Here is an 11716-nt window from a genome sequence, read left to right as displayed (position 1 = left end):
GCTATCCATTAACTGCTGTACTACATGCTACAGCTTCTATCTCACGTGCTTCTGCTGCTGTAGCCTGTAAGAGTGAATGAAACTAGGTTCCTAAGAGCATCTCTAGCAGACCCGTATAACGCGGACCCGCAAAACGCGTTTGCAGTTCGCGAAAAAACAGCTTTGCAGGCCGGCGCGGGCGGCCGCAAAGTCAGACCCCGCGAACGGACTCGTATAAAAGGATATTCGCAGAAGATGCTTTTTTACGGGTAGGCTTTACGAGGTCTGCTCGGGCACCGGCGCGTCGACCGGCAAACCGAAAATCCCCAATTAGTGAATATGACAGCGATTTTGACAAATGAGTTCAAATTCGAACTTTAAAACATAGTTCACGCGCAAATAAAAGCAGAGTCCAATTTCTCTCGGCGGCGCGGGCGAGCGGCGGCATGCGTGCGGCCGGCGGGCACGTGCGAGCAGTGCAACACGCCGGTGGCGAGCTGCAGCTGCACATGCGAGCGCGTGCAAGTGGGCGAGCAATCTGAGAAGCACGGCGCAGGCGAGCGAGCGTGAGCACGCGGACCTGCGCAACAAGGACAGACAGCGCGGTCGGGCTAAAGAAGAGGGCAAAGCGAATATTCAATTTTACAATTTTAATATGAGGGGATCTATTCGGTCGCAGCTCAAACCAACCCTTAAAATGCATTTTCCGCGAGCTGAAAATCACGGCTTAAGGGCCTGCTAGAGATGCTCTAATAAGGCTCCCGTTTCACAGGAGAGAGAAACCTAAGATAGAGTAAATAGTCCTCATGGAGGTCCCCACCGTTTTGGTTGGATATGAATGCATTCAGCCGTAGCTGTGCGCCCAGCGGTAGTGTGTACAGTACACAACAATAAGCGTTGCTGCGACTGCGCCGAGCAATGGAGTAGGCAGCACAAAACTCGATCTCAATCCACAGAGTAGCGGAGCGGAGAGGGAGAGTCAGGAACAATGGAGCGCGCGACGCAGTCCCTTGTGAGCAATGTTGGGCAGCTGATGGCCAACGAGTTCTGGCTGCTCCGCGCCGTGGGCAGCGAGGTCGGCGAGCAGAGGGACGAGCTGGCCACCATGAACGCCGTCCTCCGGATGCAGTCCGAGACCGAGGACGGCGCCGTGGACCACTTCATCCGGGAGTGGATGAAGCAGGTGCGCGAGCTGGCCTACAACGCCGACGACCGCGTCGACCTTTACATACTCCGCATCAAGCGCCGCCCGAGCGACGGCTTCCTCGTCAGGTCCAAGCGCCTGCTCGCGACTCTTTTCCCTCTGCCGTCTCCTCGCCGGCAGCATCAAGACCCTGCGCGCCCGAGCCATCGCCATCAGCGAGCGTCATGCTCGCTACAGCGCTAGCTGCCAGGCACTACGCCCCTCGGCCTCTTTTGCCCCTGTGCCGGCGGTGTGGGCGGAGTCGGCCCAGGCCCTTCGCCCTCCCGACTGTAAGACAATAGGCTTTGGGGGGAACCGGCACAACCCTCTAGGGGTGGCCTATCACATATATATATAATGAGGTGGTATACAACGTTACAATATACACATGTAAATACAGTCTAACACCCTCCCTCAATCTTAGCCACTTTCTAATGAATCTAGAAAGGTAAGATTGCGCCTGCAAGTCTCAAACTGTGGCAAAGGCAATGGCTTGGTGACGATGTCAGCAAGTTGATCCTTGGAAGAAATAAACTTGATCTGTAGTTGCTTCTGAGAGACACGTTCACGCACAAAGTGATAGTCAACTTCAATGTGTTTCGTTCGGGCATGGAATACCGGATTTGCAGAAAGGTATGTAGCACCGATGTTATCACAGCAAAGAACCGGAGGCTGTGATTGGGCTATACTTAACTCCTGAAGCAAGGACTGTACCCAGATAATCTCTGATGTGGCATTGGCCACAGCCTTATACTCAGCCTCAGTACTGCTACGCGAGACAGTAGCCTGTTTCCGAGCACTCCAGGCAATCAGGTTAGAGCCAAAGAAGACATCATAACCCCCCGTGGATCGCCTGTCATCCGGATTGCCAGCCCAGTCTGCATCAGAATATGCTGAAAGACAACCAGAGTCAGACGGCCGAATATGCAAACCATGAGCCACCGTGAAACGAATATAGCGCAAAATCCGCTTAACAGCAGACCAATGAGTGTCACGGGGTGACTGCAGATACTGGCAGACTCGGTTAACATCATAGGAAATGTCTGGTCGCGTGATCGTCAAGTACTGGAGCCCACCAACAATACTCCGGTACTCGGTCGCATCAGAAGAAGAAAGAAGCATACCATCAACAGCATTGAGCTTATCAGTGGTAGACATGGGTGTAGTCGTCGGTTTGCACTTAAGCATCCCAGCTCGCTGCAACAAATCCAGAGAGTACTTCTTCTGCGTCATAACAAGGCCAGCAGCACGAGAAGTAACCTCCACACCAAGAAAGTAATGAAGCTTCCCAAGGTCCTTGACCGCAAAATCAGCACCAAGTGAGCGAACAAGCGTAGTAGCAGCCGACTGAGAGGAGCTGACCAAAATGATATCATCGACATAGACCAACAAGTACATAGTAACCTCAGGCCTTTGAAGAAGAAACAATGAGGAGTCAGCAGTTGATGATGCAAAACCATGAGCACGAAGAGCCATTGCAAGACGAGCATGCCAAGCACGAGGAGCCTGCTTCAGACCATAAATTGCCTTGGACAGACGACAGAGATGATCAGGGCGATCCGGATCAGAGAAACCCGGAGGCTGGCGCATGTAAACCTCCTCCGCCAAGACACCATGAAGAAAAGCATTTTGAACATCAAGCTGACGAAGAAACCAACCTCGAGTAACAGCCAGAGAGAGAAGAAGTCTGATGGTAGTAGGCTTGACCACTGGACTGAAGGTGTCTTCATAGTCAAGTCCAAAATGCTGTCGAAAACCACGAGCAACCAGACGAGCCTTATAGCGCTCAATGGACCCATCAGAATGCTTCTTCACTTTGAAAACCCATTTGGAATCAATGACATTTACCCGTGATTGTGGAGGAACAAGAGTCCATGTCTGATTGCGAAGAAGCGCTTGATACTCCTGCTCCATGGCCTCTCTCCAATGAGGAATGCGCATAGCAGCTTGATACGTGCGTGGCTCAGAGGATGGATCTGCGAGAGCAGCAGACATGCACGCCGCTAACCAAGCAACTGTGCCAGCGTGACGTTGCTTAGGCTGAAAAATGCCACTCCGACTGCGCGTATGTGGACGTAGAGCAGCAGCAGGAGCCGGCGGAGGCGAAGGTGACGGAGACGTGACGGTCGCCGGAGATGCAGGAATCACCTCAGGCGAGCTCGGGACAGACGACTCCGGGCTGCATGGCGAAGACTGGCCCGACGACAGGGGCTCAGAGGCCATGGGCGAACCGAGGGTGGGCGAGGCCAGCTCCGGTGACACCGGCCCAGACGGCCTTGGCGAGGCGAGAGCAGGCGAGGCCGGCCCTGGTGAGAAGGGCCCAGACACCCTGGGCGAGGCAGGGGCGGGCGAGGCCAGGCCTGGTGATGACTGCCCCGACGCCCTGGGCGAGACGGGGACCGAGGAGGCCGGCCCAGTCGGCGGGGTTGCAGGGCGCGACGATGGCGAAGGCGGCCCAGAAGCCAGAGGCGACCGGGCCAGGACGTCGATCGGCCGTGCATGAGCACGGAAACCGAGGCCATGCAGGGGCGCCATGTGCTCCTCATGCACAACAGAAGGTGCCGAGGATGAAGGCGATGGCGACGAAGAGGAAGATGGCGCTTCCAGAATCTCTAAACGAGCTCCACGACCAGTGCCTGCACCATGGTTAGGCAACAATAGAGGAGAATATGCAACATCATCAAATTGGTCAGAAGCAACAGAGGATGAATGCATGACAGGTGGCTCGGTAGTGGACACAGGGAGTTTGGCAAAGGGAAAAACATGCTCATCAAACACAACATCCCGAGAGATGTAGACACGATTAGTGGGAACATGAAGACATTTGTATCCTTTATGAAGAGAGCTATAACCAAGAAAAACACACTTCTTGGAACGAAACTCGAGCTTACGCTTGTTATATGGACGGAGATGGGGCCAGCAAGCACACCCAAACACCTTGAGAAAGGTGTAGTCCGGTTGTTCATTAAGGAGAATTTCAATGGGAGTCTTCATATTCAAAACACGAGTGGGAGTACGATTGATGAGAAAACATGCAGTGGTGAAAGCATCACTCCAAAAACGAAACGGAACAGATGCATGGGCCAAAAGAGTCAGACCAGCTTCAACAATGTGACGATGCTTACGTTCTACTGAACCATTCTGCTGATGTGTATGTGGACATGCTAAACGGTGAGTGATCCCAAGCGACTGAAAGAAGGAGTTGAGGTTGCGATACTCGCCACCCCAGTCCGACTGAACATGAACAATTTTGTGCTTGAGAAGGCGTTCAACATGTTTTTGGAACTGAACAAAAATGTCAAACACATCAGATTTACGTTTGATAAGATAAAGCCAGGTAAAGCGGTTGTAAGCATCAACAAAACTGATATAATAATTATGACCACTAACAGAAGTCTGAGCAGGACCCCATACATCTGAAAACACAAGTTCTAAAGGATGTTTCACCTCACGACTGGACTCCGAAAAAGGAAGTTGATGACTCTTCCCCTGCTGACAAGCATCACACACTGCTACATCTTTATTACTAGACACACTAGGAAGCTCATGACGACGCAAAACATGCCGGACAATAGGTGTGGCCGGGTGACCAAGACGAGCATGCCACTGTGACGGAGATACCCGAACTCCACTGAAGACGCGAGCGACGCCAGGATGCTCCAGACGATAGAGACCTTGGCAGAGCCGCCCACTAAGAAGAATGTCCCTCGTGCCCCGATCCTTAATAAAAAGATCAAAATGATGAAATTCACAAAGCACATTATTATCACGAGTGAGTTTAGGAACTGAAAGAAGATTACGTGTCACAGATGGAACTCGAAGAACATTGCGAAGTTGAAGACTCCTATTGGCATGTCTAGTGAGAAGTGATGCTTGACCAATATGAGAGATGTGCATACCTGCTCCATTGGCGATGTGGATCTTGTCGGAGCCATGGTAGGGTTCACGAGTGTGAAGCTTCCCCATCTCACTGGTCAGGTGCTCTGTCGCCCCAGAGTCCATGTACCAGTGGGGATCAATGGAGTAGGACTGAGTGTGTCCCTGTGGGTTCTGCGGCGGCGGACGATCAGCCATGGCGACCTGGCGAGCAAAGTTGCGTGTATCCTTCCCGTCATTGCCAAGACCAAGAAAACCCCGCTGGAAGCGCTTGTGACACTTCGAGGCCCAGTGCCCATCGCGACCACAAAGCTGGCACACACGGGGACTGCCAGCCCCTGGTAGCGTCGCAGTAGGAGGAGGGGCCGAGGCGGGTGGTGGTGACTGCCCCGAAGGAGCCCTGGATGAAGCAGAGGAGCGACCACCCTTGGTGGCGGCGTTTGCCGAGAGGGCGCCGTTGCCCCTGGATCGGCGCGTCTCGACTCGTTGCTCAGTAAGCAGGAGGCGTGAAAAAGACCTCGTGTGCTGGCATGGGCGTGGAGTTGCCCCTCTCATTGATGATCTCGACTAGGGCGTCATACTCCTCATCAAGACCATTGACAATAAACGAGTTGAACTCGGAGTCGGTGAGGGGCTGTCCAATGGAGGCCAGCGTGTCGGCGAGACTCTTGACTTTGTTGTAGAACTCAGTGGCGGTGGAGTCAAGCTTCTGACACTCCCCAAGTTGGCGACGGAGCCCAGATACATGAGCCTGCGACTGTGCCGCAAACGAGCGCTCAAGAATAGTCCATGCCTCGTGGGACGTCTTGGCGAAGACAACAAGCCCAGCAACGGCCGGAGAGAGCGACCCCTGGATGGAGGAGAGGTTCGCCTGATCCTGCCCTGTCCAGACACGGTGAGCCGGATTATAGACCGGACCATGCACGCTGTCAACCAGCGCAGGAGGGCAAGGGAGAGAGCCGTCGACATAGCCAAGCAGGTAGTGACTCCCAAGAAGCGGAAGAACCTGCGCGCGCCAGAAGATGTAATTGTCCGACGACAACTTGATGGTGATGAGATGGCCGAAGTGAAACGGCGGTGGCGGCTGCGATCCCATCGAGGAGACTGGCTGAGGTGAGAACACCGTGGAGACAGTCGGAGGGGCAGCCGGCGCGGTGACAGAGGGCGCGATGGCCGCGGTTGACGCCGCGAAGCCTGCCAGCGCGACGTCCTCTGCCACCAGCGGCGCAGTGGCCGAGGGTGCGACAGCCGCGGTTGACGGGGCGGCGGTGGTGTGAGCCACAAGCGCCTGCCCGGGCGAAGTAGCAGCCGGCGGGAGCGCGAAGAGGGAGCCGACGCTCCGTGTCCCGATCGGCGCCTGAAGGGAGGCGGCATCCAGCAGCCTCGAGAGAAGTGCCGCGAGGGAGGCCGGCAGAAAACCGGTGGCGGTGGAGCCGGACGCAGCGGCGGACGTCATAGCAGTCGGGCGACGGCGGCGGCGGCGGCGGTGGCGGCGGCGGCGGCGGCGGCGGTTTAGGGTTTTTAGGCGGAAGCGGACGTAACCTAGCGTGATACCATGTAAGACAATAGGCTTTGGGGGGAACCGGTACAACCCTCTAGGGGTGGCCTATCACATATATATAATGAGGTGGTATACAACGTTACAATATACACATGTAAATACAGTCTAACACCGACACCGACGACCCTGATCAGTTCGTCGGCATCCAGGAGCAGGCCAAGACCCTGGTCGCCATGATGGAGAAAGAGAAAGATGACAAGCTCCAGGTTTTCTCCATTGCGGGGTTCGGAGGGCTAGGCAAGACCACGCTAGCCATGGAAGTTTGCCGGCAGCTGGAGGCCAAGTTCGACCGCCAAGCGCAAGTGTCCGTGTCTCAGGCGTTCGACGGCGGGAACGACCTGCGGGCACTGCTGAAGCGCGTTCTTGAGCAGATTGTCACCGTCAAGTCAAAGAATGAGAAAGTCACCGAGGAAGAAGAGAAACAGGATTCCGTGGGTGACATTGACGGAATGGATGTGGAGAAGCTCACCAGCACGCTCAAGGAACAACTCAAGGACAAAAGGTATTACCTACACATACACAGAGTGGATGTCCTTATTTTGATTTGACCCATCAAACTAGTTAGAAGTTTTCAAATTTATTTTGATTTAGGCTCAATTTGTGTTTGATAAAATGTGTGTGATGTCCTTATTTCACAATCTATTGTGGAAAATTGGTGGTAAATTAGGATAAAATAGGCAGAAGTAGGACAAAGTGTCAAAGACACAACATAATAGGCAAAAGCTGGTTGGGCAAAAAAGATTACAATAATACATCACAATGCAAAATGCAGCCTTGTTGTGGAGCTACATGATTATTTCTTTTCGTGCTTTCATAGGATTTTCTTTTTCTTTTTTTCTCAAAAGTAAGAAGATGACCATTCAAAAAAAAAAGTAAGAAGATGACTTGATCTTCAGTAGTTGACAATGTTTGTAATTCCGGCCGAAAAATGCAGTAACCGACCGGTTACCAGATATTTCGATGGAAACTACTAGTTGTACATATTCATGTTGATACTTCATCGCTACATCCGAAAAAGGTTTATTTTCTACTCTATAAGATTAATATTCCGAAAGAAATGTGCACTAAGTGTAAGATTTGACCTTTGTGTTTACTATCTCTTCACTTGTATTCTTTCAACGTCACACATGTGATCCACTTGCAATATTTGGCACTCTCTCCCTACTCGCATTTAGTCCATTTTCCCATGGACAAAGTAGATGCATCAAATCTCAACGGCTGTTTTATTTATGTAGAAAGTTTAGAAAAAATATAGTTTTGTTCTGTTTCACATCATTGAACTGAATAATGTTGTACAAAGTAGTGGTCAAAGTTACAGACTTAACATTCACTAAAATGCAATATTTTTTAAAGAGCTAGCTATATTGCTCATAACTTGTAATATCCATGATGAAACCAGGTACCTTATTGTGATTGATGATGTATGGACAATAGCAGCGTGGGCTGCAATTCTGTCCAAATTGCCAAAAACCACATGTGGCAGCAGAATCATTGTGACCACTCGGATAGATAGTGTGGCAAAAGAATGCAGTGGAGGTAGTGTAGATAAATACTACAGTATCAAGCCGCTCAATTTGGAAGACTCCGAGAAGTTGTTTATTAGGAGAGCATTTGGCCCCAAGAGTACCTCTTGCCCAGGTGAGCTGAAAGCTGCAATGGATAATATTTTGAAGAAATGCAATGGACTACCGTTGGCCATTGTTAGCATTGGAAGCCTTTTGGCAAGCTATTCCTCTCCAGAGAGCAGCCATATGAGGGAAACAATTTGTAGATCAATTGGTGCACAGATGGAGAGCAACCCAACCCTTGTGGGAATGAGGAAAATCATTACACTTAGCTTCAACTACCTGCCTCATGACCTCAAGCGTTGCATGATGTACCTCTGCATTTTTCCAGAGGATTACCAGATCAGCAAGGATCGGCTCCTGAGAAGATGGATTGCCGAAGGATTGATACCTGAGAAGCGGGGGCTTACTTTGATGGAGACTGCAGAGGCCTACTTCAATGAGCTAGTGAATAGGAGTATGATTGACCAAGCCGGCTGTATAGTCACATACTATAATAGGGTGGATGTGTGTCGGGTGCACGACATGATGCTTGAGGTCATGGTGTCCAAATCCCTGGAGGCTAACTTTGTTAGCTTGGTAGGGGTTCAGTATGAAGGGATGTCATATGATATTGTCCGCCGCCTTTCCGTCCATGATTCAGAAAATGGGGGGAAATACTCTCAATCCGAGAGAACAGCAACGGGGAGAGGTATGGTGAACATTATTGAGGGGATGAACGTGCAGCATGTTCGATCATTGACCACATTTCAGTACGAAGGCCACAAGTTGCTACTTGATCAACTAGGAAAGTTCAAACTGCTGAGAGTACTTGATCTGGAAGATTGCAAGGACCTATTGAACAAGCATTTGAGGTACATTTGCAAGATGTACCTTCTTAAATTCTTGAGCTTGAGGGGTACGGATATCAGTTTATTGCCTCCTGAAGTCTGCAACCTAGAGCATTTGCAAACACTTGATGTCGATGATACGCTCCTCGAGACGCTTCCAAACAGTCTGATAAAGCTGACCAAACTTGAGAGATTGATGTTCTCCCACAGGGAACACTGGTTGACCCTATGGACATTGCCCGAAGGGATCTCAAAAATGAAGGCTCTGCGTGAGCTGAGTAGAGTAGTTGTCAGAAGTGTTGAGGTTGCCAAAGAGATCGGTAATCTACAACAGTTGGAACGGATATTTGTCTATCTCGACAGTAACTCCAGGTCCAAGCTGGACAGTGACATTAGACAAGAGCTTAAGCGCTCCCTAAGTAAGACACCATCACTTCGGTGGCTGGACGTGGGAGAGAAGGTAGATATCCACAGAGATGACATGGACTATATCATAGATCTCGAGACACCACCGCAGCTTCTGCGGTACCTTAGATTTGGTGGATATATTTCTCGGATTCCAAACTGGGTGGGCTCACTCGCATTTCTCGCCGAGTTCACAATTTCAAGCACCAACCTTCTTGGAGACCAACCATTTGAGGTCATTTGTAAGGCTCCCATCCTGAATAGCATCTTGTTTCAGATGTATTTTTACGCTGGTGAAGATCTGGTTGCACGCAGTGCCCACAAGTTTCCGATGCTCAAGAACATGAGAGTGGCCCTTGCTGCTCAAACTCCCAAGGTGTTCAGTTTTGAGAAAGACTCCATGACAAAGGTTGAAGTACTTGAAGTGGACTTCGGACGCTGGCACAAGAGCATTGTTGGCGTCGAGCACTTGACAAACCTTAAACAAGTGCGGCTCAGTGGCAGAGGTAATAACACTTCACTGATCCATGCAGCGAAGGAGCTAAAAGCTGAGAGTGATAGGCGCAGCAACTCCAGTCTGTTCCCATTCACGGTTGTAGTGAGATACAGTTGATCCCTCTCTCCTCTGTTCTTCCTGCACACGAGTTGGTCTTGGTGGGTTAATTTGTTTGTCCGTTTTGTTATCTTAGTCAAGATGTTGCTGCTGCACATGTTTTCATCAGAACTGTTCAAGAAGTAGTTATGGTGCGTGAATTATCCCTATCGTCGTTCTTGAATGTGGTGGTGGTGTTTCTTGTCATGTAAACCTATTGTTCCTCTTATTGTTCAACTAGTTGTTTCTTTAATCAAGGCAATGCATTAGTTCGGCGAACGAGTACATGCATGGTTTCTGAAAGAGAAGGGCTGCAGGCACAAGATATGCAGTAAACAGTAACATAAAAATAACAGCTAGTGACACAACAGATGATCAGCAAGTCATTTGTAAGATGGAAATTTTGCAGACTACACTAGCGCTGACCATCATCGATAATTAATTTTTTTGGCAAAAACATCGATGATTACTTCAAAGAGACGGGTGCCGCAATCTCATCGGAAGAAACAAAACAAAAAAAGCGTAGCCACACAACAGGGGTTTCCATCACATTGGAATGTGCATTCGGCGAGAAACACCAAAATTAACATTGCAGAACTAAGGGTCAATCCAATGGGATTCAGATCAACAACAGTCAGTTACTTAGGCCCTAGCTGAGGAGCTGTGAGATATCTCGTTCAGAACCACATGGTTGGGTCTCTGGTTTTTCTCCCCAGTTCTAGGGCTCTTGCGTGATAGGACTATAGGAGAGCATCCAGTTCAGGGGACTGGCCAGGGCGGAGGGAATAAAAGTTGATGGAGCGTACGTACCTCAACGGAAGTGGAAGCAGAGCTCCCGGCGACCACCGATGCTGTCGACGCGGCGGCGGCGGTGATCTCTTCCGGCTCCCCATCACTCCCTTTGCACCCACTCTGCTTCCTCGCTTGTTGAATGTAGGGGTGCCTTGTATGGGCTAGGCTGGACAGATTGATGGGCCAGGCCGGCCTGATCTGGTATTCTGTTTGCGTTATCCATTTGTATGATGACTTTTGGTTTGACAACAGTTTGCCCCCAAAATCACTGATTGAGGACTACTCACAAAGATCACTCCCACCCTCCCAGGTTGCGACAAGTGAAGTTTTTTTTTGTAGATTTGTTTATTCAAAATGTTTTATCTCTTAAACCGTGTGTCCAAATCTCGAACCGTTTTCACCGTTGGATTCCTCGCGTCGAGATCTTCAAAAGAGATCCCATGTTGATAGGTTTTGACGATTTTTTTTCACGAAGAAAATCATACGAAAATACGAACCGGGAGCACGGGTTTTTTCCCTTTTTAAAAGAGGCACGCCCGTGCCTCTCATGAAGTCACAACCGTGCCTCTCGCGGAAACAAAACCGTACCTCTCGCGGAAGAAAAAATAGAAGAGAAAACGCATTTTTTTCCGTTTCCTAGAGGCACGTCCGTGCCTCTCGCGGAAGAAAAAAAGGAAGAGAAAACGCGGGTTTTTTTTCGTTTCCGAGAGGCACGGTCGCACAACCGTGCCTCTCGCGGAAGCAAAATCATGCCTCTCCCGAAAAAAAAACACGTTTTTTTTTCCGTTTCCGAGAGGCACGGCCGTGACTCTCGTGAAAGCACAATCGTGCCTCTCACGGAAGCAAAATCGTGACTCTCGCGAAAGAAAAAAAACAGAAAATGTGTTTTTTTTCGTTTCCGTGAGGCACGGCCGTGACTCTCGCGAAAGCACA

At 50.4% G+C, this 11716-nt stretch overlaps 1 pseudogene; it reads left to right on the top strand.

Moving 5' to 3' along the window:
* Window positions 1-650: 650 nt before the first annotated feature.
* On the top strand, window positions 651-10261 carry LOC119266610 (annotated as a pseudogene).
* Window positions 10262-11716: the final 1455 nt, after the last annotated feature.

This window comes from Triticum dicoccoides, chromosome 3A, assembly GCF_002162155.2.
Source record: "Triticum dicoccoides isolate Atlit2015 ecotype Zavitan chromosome 3A, WEW_v2.0, whole genome shotgun sequence".
Classification (NCBI taxonomy): Eukaryota; Viridiplantae; Streptophyta; class Magnoliopsida; order Poales; family Poaceae; genus Triticum; species Triticum dicoccoides.
Note: the sequence above shows the minus strand (reverse complement) of the source record. Positions and strands in the feature narration are given on the sequence as shown.